This window comes from Triticum aestivum, chromosome 3A, assembly GCF_018294505.1.
Source record: "Triticum aestivum cultivar Chinese Spring chromosome 3A, IWGSC CS RefSeq v2.1, whole genome shotgun sequence".
In the NCBI taxonomy this organism is placed as follows: Eukaryota; Viridiplantae; Streptophyta; class Magnoliopsida; order Poales; family Poaceae; genus Triticum; species Triticum aestivum.
Genome location: NC_057800.1, coordinates 152,000,752 through 152,007,844, shown reverse-complemented (window position 1 = coordinate 152,007,844; position 7,093 = coordinate 152,000,752).

Sequence of the window (7,093 nt, the reverse complement as noted above, 5' to 3'; positions counted from 1 at the left end):
AGCGCTGTCGGGACCACCTGCTCCCGCCTCCTTCTGCTAGAAGCTCTGCTTAGCACGCTTCACTGTGAAGCGCTACTCCACCGTTGGCCATGCCATCCCTCCACCCATCCACACCTCCTGTTATTCTCCACCGACTGCCGAACCACACCCGCACCAGAACCAGTTAACCCTCGTACACCTCTCTGTCTGCGACTCTACTCCCGCGTCTTCCCATCTCCGGTTCATTGCTGTCCGGGGCCTCGCCGTCGTCCACCACCTTGGATGCGCTCGGCGCGGAGTGGTCAGCATGGTCAACGAACGACACCATCGGAAGTAGACTGTGCGTGGAGAGGCTGACAGCCTGGTCCACGGCCGCACACAAGGAAATGCCTCCTTATTACGTCCAAAATAATGATTTCTCCACCTGACAGTTGGACCCACCAGAAGGGCCTCTGTATTTCATAAAAAAACGTTCTCACCGCTGACAGGTCGGACCCACCAGCTAGATCTTCGCACGCAAGGAAGTGCCTCCTTATTACGCACAAAAAAATGAATACCCCCCTGCTAGTTGGGACCCACCTTTGTGGGAGGCTGACTTGTGGGCCTACTAAGTTGACGGGGACGGAGTGCTTTGTCAACTTAGTCAATATGAACGATTCTAGCTCCAGTGATCGTACGATGTCCATCCAACGGCCATAGTGCTTCTTCAACCTCTGGTCTTGTTGCTCCAGCCACCCAAAGCAGCGCCGGTCGTGCCGCATGCTCCTGCCTCCCATGGCCGGCTGTGCTGCCGCGGAGGCCTCACCGCCCCCTACTATTCCCACCGCTGGCCAGACCATCCCTCTACTCACCCACACCCCATGTTATTCTGCGGCGACGACAGCCTCACACCGCATCGAACTAGTGAACCCTCGTTCTCCTCTACGTGTGGGTGTCCACTGCCGCGTCTTCGCCGGCTTCACGTCATTCCCTTCCTAGGCCTCACCGTCTTCCACCGCCCTGGTGCTCTCTGCGCAGCATGGTCAACGTGGTCAAGGAACGGCTTCCATCGGACGTGGACTATACTTGGAGAGGCTGACAGCTGGGTCCACGGCCGCAGCAAGGAAGTGCCTCATTAGTAAGCGCAAAATAATTATTCCTCCACCTGACAACGGGGACCCACCGGACGGGCCACCTTATTTCACGAAAAAACGTTTCCCCTGACTGCTGGGACCCACCAGCTACATCTTCGCATGCAAGGAAGTGCGTCCGAGAAAAAAACGATTTGCCCCCTGACTGCTAGGACCCACCAGCTACATCTTCGCATGCAAGGAAGTGCCTGACAGTCGGGACCCACCTGGTCGAAGCGTACGTAGCGTTGTCATTTTGGTCGCGAACGTGTACATACATACTGGGCGATGTAGAGGCGCGCATGTGTCGTAGTAGAGGCGCGCACGTAGCATGTACACGTACATACATCGGCCATTGTGCATGAAAGAAAATACGGCCACGTACGTACATACGGGAAAGGTCTCGAACGCCTACTCGCGCGTACGTACGGCCATGGCTCGTGTACATGGCTGGGTCGGAACGGAGAAACAACGTCGTTGTCGTGTTCATGGGGAGCCAACCGGCTGGGTCGGAACGGAATGCGTCGTCGTGTTCATCGGGAGGGCTTGGACAGAACAACCGATGAAAATAAGGCCTTGTTGGGGAATGTAGCAGAAATTCAAAATTTTCCTACGTGTCACCAAGATCTATCTATGGAGAAACCAGCAACGAGGGGAAGGAGAGTGCATCTACATACCCTTGTAGATCGCTACGCGGAAGCGTTCAAGAGAACGGGGTTGATGGAGTCGTACTCGTCGTGATCCAAATCACCGATGATCCTAGTGCCGAACGGACGGCACCTCCGTGTTCAACACACGTACAGCCCGGTGACGTCTCATACGCCTTGATCCAGCAAGGGGAGAAGGAGAGGTTGGGGAAGACTCCATCCAGCAGCAGCACAACGGCATGGTGGTGGTGGAGGAGCGTGGTACTCCAGCAGGGCTTCACCAAGCATCGCAAGAGACGAGGAGGGAGAGGGGTAGGGCTGCGCCAAGAAGGAGAGGAACTCATGTGTGTTGGGCAGCCCAAACCTCAAGTATATATAGGGGAAGGGGAGGGGCTGCGCCCCCACCTAGGGTTCCCTCCCTAGGAGTGGCGGCAGCCCCCTAGATCCCATCTAGGGGCGGCCAAGGGGAGGGGAGAGGGGGGCGCACCACTAGGTGGGCCTTAGGCCCATCTGAGCCTAGGGTTTGCCCCCTACCACTCTCCCCTGCGCCTTGGGCCTTGGTGGGGGGCGCACCAGCCCACCTGGGGCTGGTCCCCTCCCACACTTGGCCCATGCAGCCCTCCGGGGCTGGTGGCCCCACTTGGTGGACCCCCGGGACCCTCCCGGTGGTCCCGGTACGTTACCGATAAACCCCGAAACTTTTCCGGCGACCAAAATAGGACTTCCCATATATAAATCTTTACCTCCGGACCATTCCGGAACTCCTCGTGACGTCCGAGATCTCATCCGGGACTCCGAACAACATTCGGTAACCACGTATATCTATTCCCTATAACCCTAGCGTCATCGAACCTTAAGTGTGTAGACCCTACGGGTTCAGGAAACATGCAGACATAACCGAGATAACTCTCTGGTCAATAACCAACAGCGGGATCTGGATACCCATGTTGGCTCCCACATGCTCCACGATGATCTCATCGGATGAACCACGATGTCAGGGACTTAATCAATCCCGTATACAATTCCCTTTGTTTAGCGGTACGATACTTGCCCGAGATTCGATCGTCGGTATCCCTATACCTTTGTTCAATCTCGTTACCGGCAAGTCTCTTTACTCGTTCCGTAACACATAATCTCGTGATCAACTCCTTGATCACATTGTGCACATTATGATGATGTCCTACTGAGTGGGCCCAGAGATACCTCTCCGTCACACGGAGTGACAAATCCCAGTCTCGATTCGTGCCAACCCAACAGACACTTTCGGAGATACCTGTAATGTTCCTTTATAGCCACCCAGTTACGTTGTGACGTTTGGCACACCCAAAGTATTCATACGGTATCTGGGAGTTGCACAATCTCATGGTCTAAGGAAACGATACTTGACATTAGAAAAGCTTTACCATGCGAACTACACGATCTTGTGCTAGGCTTAGGATTGGGTCTTGTCCATCACATCATTCTCCTAATGATGTGATCCCGTTATCAATGACATCCAATGTCCATGGTCAGGAAACCGTAACCATCTATTGATCAATGAGCTAGTTAACTAGAGGCTTACTAGGGACATGGTGTTGTCTATGTATCCACACATGTATCTGGGTATCCTATCAATACAATTCTAGCATGGATAATAAACGATTATCATGAACAAGGAAATATAATAATAATCAATTTATTATTGCCTCTAGGGCATATTTCCAACAGGCCTGGCATACCGCAGAATGGAGGAAACGGCCTTGTGTTCGACCGGCCACGTTCGAAATGGGATCCTGTTCATCGGGAGGGGTCTGGCGTACCGCAAAACGGAGGAAACAGACCTCCTACGTTCGAAACAGGGGTCCTGTTGATCGGGAGGGGTGTGGCGTACCGTAAAATGGAGGAAACAGACTTGTGTTGGAGCGCAACGGTCGAAACGGGGGTCTTGTTCATCGGGAGGGGTGTGGCGTACCGCAAAACGGGACTTCATAGGATACTGTTCATCTCCACCGTCGACCCCCTCCAGCCTCCACAGGCTACTGTTCATCCACCGTCGACCTCCTCCAGCCTCCACCTGTGACTGTTCATCCATGGGCTCCTGTTCATCCAGCCTCCACCGCGCGCTACTCCACCGGCTACTGTTCAGCTAGCCCTCTCCATGGGCTCCTGTTCAACCACCCCTCCACGGGCTACTTTTCATCCTGCCCTCCACCATCTACTGTTCATCCTGCCCTCCACGGGGTGGTCCTGTTCATCCTGCCCTCCACGGGGTCCTGTTCATCCAGCCCCAACCAGCTCGATCGCTCGGGGTCCTGTTCATCCAGAGGCAACACCATGGGGTCCTGTTCATCCACCCCCACTGGGAACTGTTCATCCAACCACCCCCTCCCCCGCAACACTCACTATTCATCCAGAGGCAGCATCGATCGGCTTCAGTTAGCAGCAGTAGCGAAGGAATCGCTCGATCGGGTTCAGTTAACAGCCATCGATCGATCGCTCGGGTTTAGTAACACGTAGCCTGCAGTGCAATTGCTCGGGTTCAGTTAGAGCCCAACGCCTCACTCAGGTTCAGTTAGAGCCCAACGCCTCGCACACACGCGCTTACTTACGAGAGAAATGCGCATGGCTCGGCCCCGACCACCCACTGTAACCGGGGACTCCCCGATATTTTCCGCGCCCTCGCTTCTACCACAGTTTTTTCCATCATGGATGGCCCAAAGAATGTCATGCAGCTGCGTCTCTGGCCCGCCCAGGACGAAAAGCCTATTTTCTGTCATGATTTTTTGTCATAGAAGTAGGACCCCACCACATCTATGATGATACTGGGTTTTGTCACAATTATCGTCATAGAAGTGTCATAAGTATGACAGAAAAGATTTTCGTTCAGCCCAAAATGTCAGAGATGTGTCTTTTTTTATAGTGTATAGGCCTACCCCCAAGGGTTAGAATGATAATCCGGCTTGGCGTAGGGACCAACCGTCAGTGTCTCTGGTGGCCGGCATCTCCACCGGCTGCCGGGGCCCGCCGCCTAGTGGGTCCCGCCGACTGTCTCGTACTTGGCCGACAGGCCGCGCCCGCCGCTGGCGGGTCCTGCCGGCAGCTTACTACTATGGCAGCGCCCACTGATGATGTGTGCTTTGTCGGGGGGAGCATGGCTACAGTGCCGCCGCCTAGCGGGCGTATACTGTAGCCATTCCCCGTCTCTTCTGGTTAATGGTGCATAGACTTTGAGGGAGGGGGAGGGCCGCCTGCTAGGAGTCGGCCTCCCCCGCATCGACTGGTCAGGGCCCGCCGACTTCTGGCTTCTCACGGATAGGTAGGGCCCGCCGGCTGCGGGCCATACCAACAATCTGTCGTGGGGGTGCCACACCCTAGGTCGTAGGTGATGTCACATGCTGCGTGGCAATAGTGCCGCGCCGGGCGAGGGATGTCTGCCTGGTATGCAACACTGTGGCCACGTCCCGCCCTGGATTCGGGGGTGGCAGGCTGCACCGTAGCCACGCCCCGTCTCATCGTTGTTATGAGGTGCTAACTTCAAGGGAAAGGAGGGGGCTGCCTGCTAGGAGCTGGCCGCTCTGGAGGCCGCCTGCTAGGAGTCGGCCCACCTCATGGCCGCCCTTTGGGCTCCACCGCCTTCTAGCAGCCAGCTGCTTGCACCAGCCGGCCTAAAGAAGGCAACACTTTGTCATTGAGGCTTGAGGGGCGCAACAGGACCCGATGTCTTGAAATACCAAGGGGAGCAGATGAGGCTACCTGTGGTCATTTACCCCGACAGTCAATTACGCCCAATCCTCCCATGTGCTTTGTCCTACATACCCTGGCCCAGGATACCACACATTTCCCACCACTCACTTCCTCTGTCCCGGCCCAAAAGAAGGCTCGACATCCTCTGTCCACTCTTTCTAGTGCCCATTTTGGTTCCTCCATAATCATGAGATGATGAGTGGCACGCACGCTCATGACTTGGTTGACAAGGATAAGCCTCCCAGGTCTAGTCACCAAGCCCCTTTGACATCTTGGCAAGATGTGTAGAGCCGCATCCACAACTGGCTACCACTCGGATCTTTTCAGTTGTCTTATACTTAACTGGAGCCCTGGGTATTTGCATGGGAAGGTGGCAATCTTCCATGGTAGGGCCGACTTGACAAGCTCCTCATCCTCATTCTCTGCCTGGATCATGATTGCTGCTGATTTGGCAAAGTTCACTTTAAGCCCAGATGCCACTCTGAAGAAGGTGAGAGTTTCCTTAACGAACAGGAGATCTGGCCATGTTGGCTTGATGAAGAGTACCACATCATCAGCATACAAGGACAGGCGTTGCATCGGGCAACATCCATTGATGGTACTCATCACTCGGGCCTCGTGCGCCTTAACAATGATTGGCGTCAAAACATTCGTGGCAATAATGAAAAGCAACGGGGAGATCGAATCCCCTTTCCTCAGGCCTTTGGCGTGCTCGAACTTGTCACCTGCACACCCATTTACTAGCACTCTTGAGCTGGCAATGGTAAGAATGATCGCGATCCAAGATATCCAACACTCCGAGAATCCTTTAGCTCGTAAAACTTCAAACAGAAATGGCCACACTAGGGAGTCAAAGGCTTTAGTTATGTCTAACTTGAGCAACACTCCTCTCACTTTCCTTCGATGCATCGAGCGTGCCATTTGCCTCACCAGGAGAAAGTTGTCATGTAAGCATCGCCCCTTAATGAAAGCAGAGTGGTCCGTATGAACGAGCTCTCCCGTGGGTGGTCTGAGCCTTGCGGTCAGAAGTTTAGATGCAATGTTGGGCATGCAATGCACTAGGCAAATAGGTCGCAAATCGAATAATGTGCATACTTCCGGAGAGTTCGGTAAGAGTGTGATCAAGGATTGGTTTAGTATTCCAAATCCCCTTCCATTTCCAAGAAAAAGCTTGTGAATCACAACTACCAGATCCACCGTGATGACCTCCCAAGCTTTCTGAAAAAATAGACCTATGAACCCGTTCGGCCCTGGTGCCTTGTTCGAGGGTCTTGATAACCGCCCAAATCTTGTCCTCTTAATTTTCTCTCCTTTCTTATTTCTCTCTTGCCTTCATTATCGCTTCAACACTCCAGCCTTCACGCCACACCCCTGTCGGAACTCTATGTCTCAGTCACCTCCAATGTTACAGTCGGGCTCCACCCCGCTTCTCCTCCGTCGCCATTCAACCCTTGTCATCCGACAGCCCCACCAGGTACCATCCGCTACTGCTATACAAACCATGCCCGAGAACTATTCTTTGAATTACCAGAGTGAAAAACAAATTTTCCTTCTTCTTTCTATAATTGGATTCTACATATTTCTGATAACACATGCGGAGATGCCACGGTCAGGTTTGCAACTGGCATGGTCAAG